Source organism: Hemitrygon akajei, chromosome 1, assembly GCF_048418815.1.
Source record: "Hemitrygon akajei chromosome 1, sHemAka1.3, whole genome shotgun sequence".
Taxonomy (NCBI): Eukaryota; Metazoa; Chordata; class Chondrichthyes; order Myliobatiformes; family Dasyatidae; genus Hemitrygon; species Hemitrygon akajei.
The window spans coordinates 31,976,621-31,993,182 of NC_133124.1; positions in this window are offsets into that span (position 1 = coordinate 31,976,621).

The following is a 16,562-nucleotide window of genomic DNA, read 5'->3' on the forward strand; positions in this document are numbered from 1 at the left end:
TGAAAATGTTGAACAACTACTTAAAAAAGCTGACAACGGCAAGCCTGTCAACTTGGTATTAATAACGGAGAAGCTTCTTGATCTAGTTACCCGAGACTAGATAATATGGTATTTAGGAAAGTTTAAGCCAATAAATGATATAACAAGTTTTTAAAGACAACTCTAGTTTGAGGAAAGTGCTGTTGATGTTGTGTAGGTGGACTTCCAGATAAAATTTAATGAAATAGAGATATGGTACCGGAAATGAAATATATGTAAGAAATAAATATCCTTTCACAGTCATAGACATAAGCTGTTATAGAAACAACCTATCCAAGATTGTTCAATATACTTATTAATCATAAAATATCCATGTAGAACTTCCGTCAACTGTTAGCCTGATTTTGATTGTGGAAGTAATCTGGTAAATCTTAAGCTATTTTTAAATAAACATTGCTGTCCACTGAAAGATTCATTCAACACTTTTTAAACTTGTATACAGTATGCTTATATAAGTTAGCTTTATTTGTCACATATACATTGAAACATATGGTGAACGGCAGCATGTTCTGTCAACCACCAATGCTGTCCAAGGATGTGCTGGGAGCCGCCCACTACTGTCAGCATGGTTCCGGTGCCATCACAGCATGCCCACAACTTTGTAACCCTCATCCATACAGCTTTGGGATGTGGGAGGAAACCAGAGCACTCAGAGGAAACCTACGCAGTTATGGGAAGAGCATACAAGCTCCATACAGACAGTGGTGGGAATTGATCCCCGGTCGCTGGTGCTGTAAAGTGTTACGCACTGCGCTGCTTTTGCTGCTCAAAAATCACTCAAATATTTCTTCTTTTATTCGCACAGCTCAAAGACACATAATGAACTGTTATTCAATATCATTTCCATCTAATGAGAAGAGTAAGTAGGATTTATCTACTGTGTCTCATTCTGTAAGAAATTAATTGATGCAAGACACCACAATGTGTAAATCATTAACTGTACCAAATACATAAACGTCATTCAATAGTTCCATTTAATATCAGAGAATATATACAATATACAACCTGAAATTCTTGCTCTTCACAGACATCTACAAAAATAGAAGAGTGACAGTAAACATGTGAGAACCGTAAAGCCCCCCTACTCCCCTCTCCCACACCCAAGTAGCAGCATAGCAATAATTCCCTCCCCTCCCCACTTCAGCAAGAAGCACTCTCCACCCACCAAGCAAACAATAGCAAAGCCCCCAAGGACACAGGACAACAAAAACTAATGGTTCACCTGACAATTCGACATACCACAGGTTCTCTCTCTCCCTAATGTAAGGAGAGAGAGGTGTCACACAGTGAGAGAGGACACAAAACAAAACACTGATTTATGGTGTTAAACTCTGCCATGTCATTTTTTGTCCCCGTTTTCCAGCTTGAGAATCAGCAACAAACTCTCCCCTGCTGATGAGAGAGAGAGAGAGAGGGCCTGATCCGAGTACAGAGCCGCTGTAAGGTAATCCGCTACTACTGATGTTTCATTTTCTCCCGCGATGCTTCGGTCAGCAGCGCCCGCTTAGATTCGGCTCACTCCCAGAGCCGCAACACCTCAGAATCCCGAAGGCCGTGTCCTCAGGATATCGAAAAATGGTCTGTCAGTGAGCCCTGAGAGCGGAAACCAACATCGTAAAGACCGGAGTTTGAGTGCAGCTGTAAGTCAGGTTCTTCAACAGAACCCCATCCACCTTGAAAAGGAAAAAGAGAGACATTAAAGGTAGAAATTAAACTGTTTCCGCGGATGAGCTTGAAGAAGTCGCTGTCTAGCACCATTTAATGACTAAACCTTTTCTGCATGTTGTCATTGTTAGAAGGATTTTTAAGTGCAAGTATCAATAAATGTACGTTTTAAGATGACATGATACACAAGTATTAGAATGGTGTAATCATAATGCAATGACATATCTTGATACTGAACATAGCTTTTCCTCTTCAAGCCACAACATTGTGATTTAGAGTTCTTTATTTAGTGTAAGACGCATTTTTTTTTCCAACTTGTGCCTGAAAAGGATTTTTAAATGTTAGGCTTTTTATGTGCTTTGCTACCTTACTTTTATAAGTCTAGTAGCATTCCTTCTGAATTACCATTACAAATACGTAACAAGATTTTGAGAGCATACGTTGGCACAGAATAATGGAATCATTTGGAATCACAAAAACTTGCTTTTGCTATGTGATCCATTTCCGTACATTTTTGCTGGGGGCAAATTCTGCACAGAAATTTGGCCAAGTATAATTTGTAACCATTTTTTAGGAAATAGGTTGACTGCACTTTCATTTTCTTGGTCAGTCCAGTTGTAGTGAAACCTGATGGAAAGCTTATGATTTAGCGTCTGATAAACGACCATCAAGACGTCTTGTAGCCAAAGGAGACACAAAACCCATAATTGTTCAAAAATAGTTTAAGAACAAGTTCAGTTTACAGAGTTTAATGAGCTCGAAGTTCAGCTGGTTTGACCTGAAAACCCATGATTCAATAATAAATCATAGATTGTGGCAATATAAAGATGACTTAAGTAGATGAAGGACAGCATTTGATTATGAATGATGCATACCCCAAGGAAGGAAAGTATTACAGGTGTGGCAGGAAGTGTTGAGGGCAGTGATGATCTTGGGATAATGTATCAAATACCAGGACAGGCATGTTAAGAGAAGTACCCGCATCTTATAAGAATTCAGAGTGCTGAACATATTAACCTCTCTGAATAGCCTAAAAGTGCTTAACCTGCTTTCCTCAATTCAAGTATATAGAGACCTCCATGACTTTCATTAGTAGGTGCTTTCTTGATACTCCTAACTTGTTGTCAAAACCACCATGCTTGCTTGTTCAGAGTTGCGATCTTTTGAAATTGGTGCTGTGTTAAATATTCATTTTCTACCAGAAGACCTCTAGCTGCTCTTTGTTTTTTTATGGCATACTGCGCTGAACTGTTCTGCTGTATTGTGTAAACTTCCCTTGCACTGCATTGTAAAGCATTTCTAAAGACGCCCGATAATTTAATGATTTACAGTAACATTGTTGGGGACAAATGGAGTGGCATGGTAGTGTAGTGGTTAGTGCAACCCTTTACTGTACAGGCGACCCGGGTTCAATTCCCACTGCTGCCTGTAGGGAATGTGTATGTTCTGCCTGTGACCGTGTTGGTCTCCTCCAGGTGCTCTGGTTTCCTCCCATAGTCCAAAGACATGCTGGTCATTGGTCATTGTAAATTGTCCCGTGATTAGGCTGGGGTTATGTCGGGGGATTGCTGGGTTGCACTGCTCCAAGTGCCAGTTCCACGTTGTATCTCAATAAATTAATAAATCAGTCTTGTATTTGTATCTGCCATGATGCCAGGTCCATTTATTTTCTTAAAGCACAGTTAGAAGAGGAATTGTGAAAGCTGGATCAAGCTTGCTAAGGTCTAAATCTGTGAGTGGGGAAGCCCTCTTGCTGTTGTGCTGAAGCTGTGTAAAACAGCAAAGTTATATCACGATCAAGTGAAATGATGTCATAATGCTTAGAGCATAGGGTAGATGGGCAAAGCAGATAGAGGCCAGAATTTTTGTCAGGTTTTCACTACTGAATTGTTGCAGTCATTATGCAGATGATGGACTCATCCAATGAACATATGCTTCATACAGATTTGCCTCCGGTTATATGAAAAAGGTGAGAAAGAGACCTTAACCATTATTTTGGAGTAACCTTGTTATAGGAATCCCTTTCTAAATGAATTTTCCCGCTGGCTAAGGTCTGTGAGACACTATTTGTTATTTTGACAATAACATCCTCCCAGATACAAGACTGAACTTTGTTGCTCTCACCATATAACGTATTTCACCTTCTAGTGAAATAATATGGTTATTGCTCTATCGTGGCTGCCATAATGGAAAGTGATGACAGAACTGGAGTGTCAGGTTTTCATGCTGTGAGTAAAACAGCAGTACAGCAAAATACAGGTCCATCGGCCCAGCTTGCCTGAGCCAGACTGTTTTAATGCCTAGTCCTATCTACCTGCATCCAGACCGTGGCCCACCATACCTCCCTCATCCATGAAACCAGCCAAAGTTGTCATAGATCTTAACACTGAACCACTTCTACTGCATCCATTGGTGGATTGTTCCACCCTCTGAGTAAAGATCCCCCTCAGATACCTCTTAAATATTTCACCTTTCACCCTAAAGCTGACCTCTAGTACAAGTCTCACTCAAACTGTGGTGAAAAAGCCTGCCTGAGTTCACCCTATTTATGCCACTCATGATTTTGTAAGATCTCCCCTTAATCTCCTGCATTCCGGGGAATAAAGCCCTACCCTATTCACCCCTTACCTGTAACTTGGGTTCTCAATCCCAGGCCACATCATTGTAAAATTTCTCTGCACTCTTTCAGTCTTATTGATATCTTTCCTGTAGGTAGATTTCTAGAACTTCATACAACATTCCAAATTCGGCCTCACCACTGTCTTATACAATTTCAACATAACATTCCAATTCCTGTACTCGATGCCAATGAAGGCCAATGTGCCAAAAGCTCTCTTTGCAACCAATCTACCTGTGACGCCACTTTCAAGGAATTATGGACCTGTGTTCCCAAGTCCCTTTGTTCTACCGTACTGTGTGAGTCTTACTCTGGGCTGTCCTGCCAAAATACAACACCTCGCTGCATTAAATTCCATCTGCCATTTTTCAGCCCAATTTCCCAGCTGGTCCAGATCACTCTGCAAGCTTTGATATCAGAGAGACAACCATCTGCTCCCACTCACTGGCTTCTCCGGCTAAGCCAACATTGAATCCAGTTGACTACTTCATCCTGAATGCCAAGCAGCTTAAACTTCTGTACCAACTTCTCATGCGGACTTTGCCAAAGGCCTTGCCAAACCCATGTAGACAACGTCCACTGCCTTCCCTTTATCAACCTTCTTGGTAATTTCCTTGAAAATATCTGTAAGATTGGTTAGACATGACCTGCTGTTCTCAAAACCATGTTGACTAATTCTTTTCAGGCCCCTATCTATCCAAATACATATATATATCTCCCAATAATTAACCCACGACTGATGTCAGGCTCACCGATTTATAATTTCCCAACCTATTCTTAGAATCTTTATTTAATAATGGAACAAAATCAGCTATCGTCGAGCCCTCTGGCACTTCACCCATGGCTAAGGAAATTTTAAATATCTCTGTGAGAGGCCTTGCCATTTTGCACTGGCTTTCAACAAGGTCCGAGGGTTGCCTTGTAAGGCCCTGGAGATTTATTTACCTCAAGACAACAACCACCTCCTCTTTGGTGATACAGCTACTGTTTTGGCTCATTTCGATACTCTTGCCCTGTGTCCTGAGTAAAAACAGATGCAAAAAGTTAATTTAATATCTCAACCATCTCTTTCAGCTCCATGCATAGGTCTCCACACTCTTCTTCAAGAGGACCTTGTTATCGTTTTGCTCTTAGTATAGCTGTAGAATTCCTTGGGATTCTCTTTCACGTTGTCTACCAAAGCAACCACTGTCTTCTTTTTGCCATCCTGACCTCTCTCTTGATGCTGGTGATTTCCTGTTTATAGACGATCCTGGCAATCCCTCCTACGCAGGTCTACAGTATGTGTACACACATACGGCTGGCATGAACTTGACAAAGCTATCAGTGAGGGAATTAGGCCTTTCTGGAGGAAGCAGAAAGAACGGCATGTGAAAAAAGTCTATATTAATGGCTGTGAGTCAGGGGTTTGGGGTTTTGAACAATTATTGTTCAATGAAATTCCAAGCCCTCATATAGATAAGATCGAAAACAAGCAGCTCTAAACCATGTCTCTAATTTGAACCTGTAATGCCAGTATTCAAAAAAGAAGGGAGCCAGAAAGCAGACACTTGGCTTAGTATGTTGCTAAAATCCATAAATTAGGAGGTAATAGCAGGACATTCAGATAATCATAAGCCAAACTAAATGAGTCAACCTGTCTTATGAAAGGGAGAATCATATTTGACAAATTTGCTAAAGTTTTTTTGTAAATATAACAAACTGTTTGAACAAAGGGACACATAGAAACATAGAAAAACTATACAGGCCCTTCAGCCCACAAAGCTTTGCCGAACATGTACTTACTTTAGAAATTGCCTAGGGTTACCCATAGCCCTCCATTTTTATAAGCTCCATGTACCTATCCAGGAGTCTCTTAAAAGACCTTATCGTATCCGCCTCCACCAACATTGCTGGCAGCCCATTCCATGCACTCACCACTCTCTGCGTAAAAAAAACTTACCCCTGACATCTCCTCTGTACCTACTTCCAAGCACCATAAAACTGTGCCCTATCGTGCTAGCCATTTCAGCCTGGGAAAAAGCTTTTGACTATCCACACGATCAATGCCTCTCATCATCTTATACACCTCTATCAGGTCACCTCTCATCCTCCGTCGCTCCAAGGAGAAAAAGTCAAGTCCACTCAACCTATTCTCATAAGGCATGCTTCCCAATCCAGGCAACATCCTTGTAAATCTCCTCTGCACCCTTTTGTAGTTTCCACATCCTTCTTGTTGTGAGTTGACCAGAACTGAGCACAGTACTCCAAGTGGGATTTGATCAGGGTCCTATATAGCTGTAACATTACCTCTCGGCTCTTAAACTCAATCCCACAGTTGATGAAGGCCAATGCACCATATACCTTCTTAACCACAGAGTCAACCTGCACAGTTGCTTTGAGTGTCCTATGGATTTGCACCCCAAGATCCCTCTGATCCTCCACATTGCCAAGAGTCTTACCATTAATATTATATTCTGCCATCATATTTGACCTATCAAAATGAACCACTTCATACTTATCTGATTTGAACTCCATCTTCCACTTTTCAGCCCAGTTTTGCATCCTATCGATGTCCCACTGTAACCTCTGACAGCCTTCCACACTACCCACAATGCCCCCAACCTTTGTGTCATCAGCAAATTTACAAAAATTGTAAATGTCATTTATAAAAATCATGAAGAGAAGGAATCCCAGAACAGATCCCTGAGGCACACCACTGATGACCGACCTCCATGCAGAATATGACCAACTACAACCACTCTGCCTTCTGTGGGCAAGCCAGTTCTGGATCCACAAAGCAATGTCCCCTTGGATCCCATGCCTCCTTACTTTCTCAATAAGCCTTGCATGGGGTACCTTATCAAATGCCTTGATGAAATCCATATACACTACATCTCCTGTTCTACCTTCATCAATGTGTTTAGTCACATCCTCAAAAAATTCAATCAGGATCATATGGCACGACCTGCCTTTGACAAAGCCATGCTGACTATTCCTAGTCACATTATGCCTCTCCACATGTTCATATATCCTGTCTTTCAGGATCTTTTCCATCAATTTACCACTACTGAGGTAAGACTCACTGGTCTGTAATTTCCTGGGCTATCTCTACTCCCTTTCTTGAATAAAGGAACAACATCTGCAACCCTCCAATCCTCCAGAACCTCTCTCATCCTCATTGATGATGCAAAGATCATTGCCAGAGGCTCAGCAATCTCCTCCCTCACCTCCCACAGTAGCCTGGGGTACATCTCGTCCAGTTCCGTAGACTTTTCCAACTTGATGCTTTCCAAAAGCTCCAGCACATCCTCTTTCTTAATGTCTATATGCTCAAGCTTTTCAATCCACTGTGTCATCCCTACAATCGCCACTGTCACATGGTACATGCAGTAATCCTGAGATTACTACCTTTGAGGTCCTGCTTCTCAACTTACTTCCTAAATCCCTGTAGTCTGTATTTTAGGACCTCCTCCCTTTTCCTACCTATGTTGTTGGTACCAATATGTACCACGACTTCTGGCTGTTCACCTTCCTACTTCAGGATATCGTGGACACAATCAGAAGCATTCTGGACCCTGGCACCTGGGAGGCAAACTACTATCTGTGTTTCTTACATAGAATTGCCTGTCTGACCCCTTAAATACAGAGTCCCCTATTACTATTGCCTTCTTCCTTTCCCTACCCATCTGAGCCACAGGGGCAGACTCTGTGCCAGAGGCGCGGCCACTGTTGCTTTCCCCGGTAGGTCATTTCCCCCCGCCCCTCAAACAGGAGTGCTTATTTTTAAACAGGACACTTTCTGGAGGTCCAAGATCCGTATGCTCCACGACTGCTGGACTAAGTGTGTAAATGCAGGAGGGGACTATGTTCTAGGTTTTCTAAAATTCACTCCTTAGGCCATGAACCTATCAATCACCCCTCGTATCATATAACAATTTGAAACTAGGATCCCTAACATGTTTTAAAAATGAGAGGATAAATACTTAAAAAGTAAAATAATATAGGGGAAGAAAAAAGGCAGAGAAATGTAACTTGATCAATCCCATTCACTTGTTCTTTCCACGTAGCCCTGAATTTGTTTCCTTTCAAGTAGACAGTATGTTTGACATTTATTTGTAAACTTTAACAGGACTGGAAAAGTATTTGGCCACATTTGTGTCTGTTATCTTTAGGCGTTAAATTCTTTTAAACTAATGCCAAATTTTATGCATTTCCATTAGCTCCACTGCGAGTGCAAAGCTTAAAACATTTTGAAAGCTATAATAATTCAAGTGAGCAGACCGTAATAAATTGAGATCACAATATCCTAAGGCTAAAGAAATTCCTTCTCATCTCTGTTCTAAATGAGTGTTCCTCTATTCTGAGGCTGTGCTTCTGGTCCTCTCCACATCCACTCAGAAGATGAGAGGTGACCTGATAGAGGTGTACAAGATGATGAGAGGCATTGATCATGTGGATAGTCAGAGGCTTTTTTCCAGGGCTGAAATGGCTGCCACAAGAGGACGCAGTTTTAAAGTGCTTGGAAGTAGGTACAGAGGAGATGTCAGGGGTAAGTTTTTTACACAGAGAGTGGTGAGTGCGTAGAATGGGCTGCCGGCGACGGTGGTGGAGGCGGAAATGATAGGGTCTTTCAAGAGACTCCTGGATAGGTACATGGAGCTCAGAAAAATAGAGGGCTATGGGTAAGCCTAGGTAATTTCTAAGGTAGGGACATATTCGGCACAGCTTTGTGGGCCAAAGGGCCTGTATTGTGCTGTAGGTTTTCTATGTTTATATGGAACCCTAACCAGCAATGATTATAACATTTTTCAGTGTTATATTCAGTTTGAAGGGAGAAAAGAATAGGGCAAAGTTTAGTATTTTGAACTTGAAAGACAATTATGGAAGCAGAACTAGGCAAAGTGATCTGGCAAATTGGGTTAAGCAATGGATATATACAAATGAAAAAGAAAATTCCCAGTGGAGGACTTGTCATTTGTGATTTACTTTAAAAAATTAAAACTAATATTCCACTTAAAGAAAAAGTATACTGTACAATTGTATAAAAATGGCAAAGCAGAAAGCTGACTAAAGACTAGAAAAAAAATTAAAGTCTAAGATAAAGCAAGTCAGAAGTCATAGAGGAATCAGAAGTGGAGAGAGTGACAATTTCAAGTTCCTAGGTGTCAACATCTCTGAGGATCTAATCTGGTCCCTACAAATCAATGCAGCTATAAAGGCAAGACAGTGGCTGTATTTCATTAGGAGTTTGAGGAGATTTGGTTTGTCACCTAAAACACTCAAACTTCTACATATGTACTGTGGAGTGCATTCCGACTGGCTGCATCACCATCTGATATCGGAGGGCTACTGCACAGGATCAAAGTAAGCTGCAGAGAGCTGTAAAATTGGTCAGCTCTATCATGGGCACTAGCCTCTGTAGTATCCAGGACATCTTCAAGAAGTGGTGCCTCGAAAAGCAGCTTCCATCATCAAGTACCTCCACCTCCCAGAAAAATGCCCCCTTCTCATTGTTACCATCGGGTAGGAGGTACAGAAGACTGAAGGCACACACTCAGCGATTCAGGAACAGCTTCTTCCCCTCTGCCATCTAATTTCTAAAAGGACATTGAACCCGTGAACACAACCTCACTGCTTTTTAAAAAAATTCTGCTTTTTGCATTACTTATTTAACTTTTTAATATACATGTATACACTTACTGTAATTCAGTTTTCCCCCCTTATTTATCGAGTATTGTACTGTTGCGGCAAAGTTAACAAATTTCACGACGTATGCCGGTGATATTAAATGTGATTCTGATTCTGAAATATAGAAAAAGATATAAATATAAAATAGTGAGGGTTTCTACAAGTATTTTAAAAGTGCTAACAAAGTGAAAATAAGTGAGTTTGTGGATTTAATAATAGAAGACAGGAGTTGGTAGGTGAATTAAATGGCATAGTGTGTCTTTGTTTACTTTGGAGAATACAAGTAACATCCCAAAAGCAGCTATACAATTAAGAATTAGAGTGGAGGGAGAAACTCAGAAAACCTAATCATCAAGGAAGTGGTCCTGAGAAAACTGTTGAACCTGCGGCCTGATACTTCTGATGCCGATGAACCTCATTATAGTGTCTTTGAAGAAGTGACTATATTGATGCATAGAATGTAACTTTCCAAAATTCCCCCAATTTTGGGGAAGTTCCATTTGGTTGGAAAATAACAAAAGTTTACAGAAAGCAGGACACTGCAGGCTAGTTAGCTTGTCATTGGGGAAAATGTTGGAAACAATTCTTAAAGACATTAATGGAATTCACTTTGAAAAATTCAAAGTAGTCAGGCAAAGTTAACATGGTTAACAAAGTTAAACATAATCATATTTAGCCAATTTATGGAAGTTCTTTGAAGAATTAACACACTTTGCATAAAGGGAAACTGGTGGATTTATTATACATAGATTTCCAGAGAGACTTGTATCAGCTCTACTGTTGTGAAATCTAGCTCATGTTTTCTAAGCAGCTGAAACTGCACAGTTTTGAAGTTTGCTGTCTGTGAAATATGAAAGGCAAGACAATCTGCCTATTGTGTATTCAGCTGACAGTGGACTCACTGACAGGGAAGCGTGGAGTACTTGTGTAAAGATCCTCTGCTGTGGAGTAGGTATTCCAAGTAGGACGAAGCTGGTGCAGTATACGTGGAGAGCCACCTGATCGTGCAGACTATGGCTGCCAGTTGAGCCAAAGAGCAGGGACCACTGAGCACCACCTAGCAAGTGAGCCTGTGGCTGCCGAGGGAAGGGTTAGTTGTTGGTCGTCTAAAGTTCAAAGTGCAGTTTCTTATCAAAGCATGTATGCCGTATACAACCTCGAGATTCGTCTTCCCTGCAGACAGCTACGAGAAAAAGAAAAACAATGGAACCCCTTCAAAGAAAAGCATCAACCCCCCCCCCCCACGTGCATAAAACAAATTGTGCAAACAGCAACAAAAAAACCGAGTGATCAGAAACACATCACTGGGTGAACTACAGAGTCCAATCCATCAACGTCTTCTTAATTACCGGGACCAAGCAACACCTCCTGACTGATCTTTGTTCCAGCTTTTATCGCTTATCAAGATGTATTAGTGTGGTGAACTACATATACCTGTCTGGACACGCGCCCCCCCCCCCCCCCCCCCCCCGCTGACTGCTCCTGTGGTTCCTCCCACAGACCCCGGTATAAAGGCGATTGGGGCCTGAGACCTGCCCTCAGTCTCCAGGATGTAGCATGGTGGTCAATTGCTGCTTGTTCTTTCTTCCAGTCAATAAAAGCCTATATCTCGCCTCACGTCTCAGAGAGTTATTGATGGTGCATCAATTAGTAAGTAAACATGCCTAATAAACCATATTTCTGTTTAAAAGAATTGAAATATGTGGGCAAACTTTCATAGCAATCTTCTTTCTGCATCTCTATTAAAAACTCCCCAGAATATAACATCTCCACTGCTTTCTATCACCACCAATTTTTTTTTAAACAAGCTCAATCCTGGCCATGTTTGAACCATCTTTCCTTGAATGCAAGCATATCATTCATTTCTGCAGCAATTTCTGGCTCAGTCTCCAAAGCTTTGGAGTAAACCTAATGTTATATATATTTTTTCTGACATATGTCTCTATCTGCAACTCTGATCTCTGCATTTTATGCATATTTGCATTTATTCTCATAGAGTCACAGAGCCCTACAGCATAGAAACAAGACTTTCAGCCCATTTAATCTGTGCTGATCTGTTTTCTAGTCCCATCTACCCTCACTCAGACCATAGTCCTCCATACCCTTCTCATCTGTGAACCTGTCCAAATGTTTCTTATATGTTGCAATTGAACTCGCATCCATTATTTCCACTGGGATCCACACTCTGAGATCCTTCACCTGCATCTCCTCCATTTCCCAGATGTCCACCCTCACCCTATCTTTCCACCACCTTAACATGGGTCGAGTTCCTCTTGTCTTCATGAGCTTCTGTAGCCAACAAATTATTCTCCACAACTTCTGCCGTGTTCAGTGGGGTCCTACCTGTGGTGAACTACATATACCTGTCTGGACTGCTCCTGTGGCTCCTCCCACAGACCCCTGCTGACTGCTTCTGTGGCTCCTCCCACAGACCCCTGTATAAAGGCGATTGAGGCCTGATGCCCGGCCTCATTCTCCAGGATGTAGTGTTGTTCATTCTTCCAGTCAATAAAAGCCGATACCTCACTTCTTACGTCTCAGAGTGAGTTATTGATGGTGCATCACTACCACCAAATACATCTTTACCTACTCCACTCTCTGCTTTCCACAGGGATCACTGCTTCAGTGATTCACTTGTCCATTTGTCCCTTCCCGTCGATCTTCCTCCTGGTGTTCACCTCTGAAAGCAGAAGTGCTACACCTCCTCCCTCCCTCTACTACCATTCAAGGACAGAAACAGTCCTTCCAGGTGTGACAGCGCTTCATCTGTGGGTCTGTCAGGAAAGGATGTTCCCAGTGTGGCCTCTGCTACATCAGTCAGACCTAACGTAGATTGGGGGATTGCTCTGTTGAGCACCCTCATGCTCTTTGCGAGAAAACAGGATTTCCCAGTGGCTAACCATTTTAATTCCAATCCCCATTCTCATGACATGTTGACCCATGGCCTCCTCTACTGCCATGGTAAGGACACTGTCAGGTTGGAGGAGCAACACCTCGTGTTCTGCCTAGGTAGCTTCAAACCTGACAGCATGAACATTGATTTCTCTAATTTATGGTAATTTCTTCCCTCTCCCCCTCCTCTTTTTGCATTCCACATTCCGGCTCCCCTCTTATCCTTTCTCTTCTCCTCACCTGTCTGTTACCTCCGCTCTTCCTTCACTTTCTCCCACAATCCACTCTTTTCTCCTTTCAGATTCCTTTTTCTTCAGCCCTTTGCCTTTTCCTCCTATCACCTCCCACTTTCTAACTTCATCCACCCCTCACCTAAGCACCTACCTTCCCCCTCACCTACCACCTTCTAGCTTGTGCCCCTTCCCCTCCCCCCTACTTTCTTACTCGGCTTATTCCACTTTCCTTTCCAGTCTTGATGAAGGGGCTTGGCCCAAAACATTGACTCTTTCTTTCTTTCTATAAATGCTGCCTAATCTGCCGAATCCCTCCAGCATTTTGTGTGTTACTCTGGATTTCCAGCATCTGCAGAATATCTTGCATTAATGAAGAAGTACCCCCCTCAGGTTTCCCTTAAATATTTCAACTTTCACCCTAAACCTATGATCTCCAGTTCTAGTCACACCCAACCTCGGAGAAAACTTGCATGTATTAATTATCCTATCTAGAGAGTGCAGAGGAGATTTACAAGGATGTTGCTTGGATTAGAGAGCATACCTTATGAGAATAGGTTGAGTGAACTTGGCCTTTTCTCCTTGAAGCGACGGAGGATAAGAGGTGACCTGATAGAAGTCTATTAGATGATGGGAGGCATTGATCATGTGGATAGCCAGAGGCTTTTTCCCCAGGGCTGAAATGGCTAACATGAGAGGGCATAGTTTTCAGGTGCTTGGAAGTAGGTGTAATGGGGATGTCAGAGACAAGTTTTCACACAGAGAGTGGTGGGTGTGTGGAATGCACTGCCAGCAAAGGTGGTAGAGGCGGATACAATAGGCTTTTTTAAGAGACTGTTAGATAGGTACATGGAGCTTAGAAAAATAGTGGGCTATGCAGTAGGGAAATTCTACGCAGCTCCTAGAGTCGGTTACATGGTTGGCACAACATTGTGGGCCGAAGGGCCTGAAATGTACTGTAGATTTTCTATGTTCTATACCTCTGATTTTATGTATTTCTATATATATTTTCCCTCATTCTCCTACGCTCCAGGCACTTTATTCCTGTTCAACCTTTCCCTATAACTCAAGTCCACAAGTCTTAGCAACATACTTGTAAATTCGCTCTGTACTCTCTCAAGCTTATTAATATCCTTCCTGCAGATCAATACTGCACACAATACTTCAAATACAGCTTCAACATCTGAAACAACTTCAACTTAACACCCACCTAATGCACTCAGTGCTCTGATTTATGAAGGCCAATGTGCCAAAAGCTCTCTTTACAACTCCATCTACCTGTGAAGCCACTTTCAAGGAATTATGGATCTAAATTCCCCAAATATCCAATTAAACCAACCAACTGGAACTCTTACAGACCCTTACAGTTAATCCCTCCATGAGAACAATGTTATAGTCTTTATTTAGGTGTATCCTTGCAAAGATGATTTTTCACTCTGCCTTCTGCAGTACTTCCACTATGCATTTGCCAGCACCCTTTTTCTATTTAAGTGCCACTGGGAAATTTATTACCCTAAAAAATAATTTTCTGAACTCTTTCGGCAAGTGTTTCAGGAGCCAAGAAAATCACACACAAACTGACTTTTTTTGGCTGTTCCATTTTCTCTTGCACAATGTCCTACATTTATTTATCCATTTTTTTCAGGATCTGGTCATCACTGACAAGACCAGCGTTTATTGCCCACCCCTGGCACCTGAAGCCTCAGTGCAGTTTTGTGGAATAAATTGCTTATGTGTGACTACAACACATTATGTAGAAGGTACATGCTGCAGCCACTGAGCACCCATGGTGCAAGTCATGGATGTTTGTAGTGGTGTACGTTGCATTGATCAAGTGACCACAGGATATTGATGATGGGGGTCTTGACAATGGTATTGCCTTTGTCAAAGGCATGTATTTAGACTTCAGTTTTTTCTTGGAGCAGGTTATAGGCTGGTTCTTTTCCGGTACAAAAATTACTTACCACTCCATGTTTTTGCTTGGAGTAGTCTAGGTCTTGTAATATGATGGAGTAGGTAGTTATATTTACTGAGGAGTTTTGAATGGAACTGAACATTGCTCAATCATCAGCAAACACCTTCACCTTTGACCTTACAATGATAGGAAAGATATTACTGAAACAAAGGAAGATCACTAGCCCAGGACATTCTCCTGAGAAACTTCTGCAGCAATGTTGCACAGCTGGGACGACGACCACAATCACAACCATCTTCCTTGGAGAGAGGTACATTTCTAACCATTGAAGTGCTTTCCACTTGGTGCCTATTGATTTCAGTTTCGGGGCTTCTTGATGTATGGTTGGCCAAATGTTTCATAGATGTCAGGGGCAGTCACTGTGCTCACTTCCTGAATATATTTCTTTGGTGCATGCTTAGACCAGACTCAGTTATTTTGGGATTGTTTTACTGTTTTTTTTCACTATTCCAAACATCTATTTGTAATTTCCTCAACCATTTTCTCAACACTGTTAACAGTGTTTCCGGCCTTTTCTGTGGACATGATGTGCAACATATGATAGTTACCTTTTCCCTTTGTACTGTCCAATGATTTGAATTGTTCCAGGTGAAAGAATAATTTACAAATATTTTGTTCTCTTTAGTATCCTGAACTCAGTTCTTATAGTGAGGTCTCTTCACTGCCATAATGGGGTAAGCAAACAGTTCTGTTTTAATTCACAAGCTTGTAGTTGTTTATCATCATTGAATTTCCAGCTTCTCAATCTGATCTCTCTGTCCTGTGTCTCCAACAATATGTCAATGAAGTTCAGTGGAAATTTAAGGAACAGTATCTCATTGCACAGGTGTATCAATACAGACCTATGTCAACATCTGGCTTATTAATTTAACATATGTTTTATCCATACCTTCTCTAGACCATTTTTTCTCTACTCAACCTATTATCGTATCTTTCCACCAGCCTTGCATATGTCTCTTAATCTCTTGTGCCTTCTACCTAATCTCAGACTTTCATTTCCATTTTAAGTACTGAAGTCTGGATATGCTTTCTGATCTTTTCCGACCATCTCCTGAATAAAAGTTTTAAACACTGTTTGCCTTCTTGCAATGGAATAAAGGTACTGGAGATAATCCTGTGCCTGCCTTGTATCTCTCAGTTGGCTTGCTTTCTTTCCTTGTGTAATATCAGTGCAGTTTTGCTTTGGGAAAGGCAGTATACAATATCAATCTGAACATTGTAAACTAATCCATGACATTGATTTAACAAACTGCAGCTGTTTAAAGTGCTGCTGCCTCTCAGCCAAATATAACAACCCCCACGCTGTACTGCACAAGGAATACAAATGTTTAAGATTATTAACTTGTACACTTGCAATAAATAAAACAATTACAGTGCTGTATCAATATATGTGGACACAACCTCAATTGAGGCAACTTTATCAATAGTAGAGATAAAAAGGCACATTAATTTCTAACAGTAAAAGAACAGGCAT